The following is a 642-nucleotide window of genomic DNA, read 5'->3' as shown; positions in this document are numbered from 1 at the left end:
AGAGATGGAGACAGATCCACTACATCCGCACGTGAGCCATTTTGCGATATTTGTTCCACAGTAGTATAAAACCTCAGGTTCCACTCGTGGGATTCCTCGATTGACATGATGCCAAAAACCGCAGTTCACCAGGGCAACAGTTTTGTAAGCCAGTGTTTAGACTGTATGTCCATAATGGGGAGAGCCAGCTAATTCCATCATCATGCTTTCAACAACCCCTGAAGTGCACAAACCATGGTAAACACAAAGCATACGGAAAGGATACAGTGGTATGTTGTAGAAGTATAGTGAAAGATGCAAATTTCTTAAAAATTACAAAATCCAGACATTCGATAACGAAAGTGAAGACGCTATTCAGAATGCAATATGTATGACCTCAATGAGACTAATTCCTGTAACAGCGGAATAATTACATAAACTAGGTAGGGCAGGAGGTCATCATGGCCACCTGTTGCCAATAGAGAATAGCAAATTATAAATCCATCGCATACAAGGTCTATTGAGCCGGCTGTTGTTGTTGCGAAGTGAAGCAGAGTGCAAAGTCAAATATATACAGATGAAGTACATTTGTCAATCCTATCCTCTTCAATTCTGAATTTGAAATTGTAACTGCACTGAAATGACGGAATGTAGGCCTGGTGT

At 40.8% G+C, this 642-nt stretch overlaps 1 pseudogene; it reads left to right on the top strand.

Moving 5' to 3' along the window:
- Window positions 1–619: 619 nt before the first annotated feature.
- Window positions 620–642, top strand: part of LOC132468566 (insulin receptor-like) — a 14,510-nt pseudogene continuing 14,487 nt past the window's right edge.

Source organism: Gadus macrocephalus, chromosome 12, assembly GCF_031168955.1.
Source record: "Gadus macrocephalus chromosome 12, ASM3116895v1".
Taxonomy (NCBI): Eukaryota; Metazoa; Chordata; class Actinopteri; order Gadiformes; family Gadidae; genus Gadus; species Gadus macrocephalus.
The sequence above is the reverse complement of the archived record's forward strand: the minus strand, read 5'-3'. Positions and strand labels throughout refer to the sequence as shown.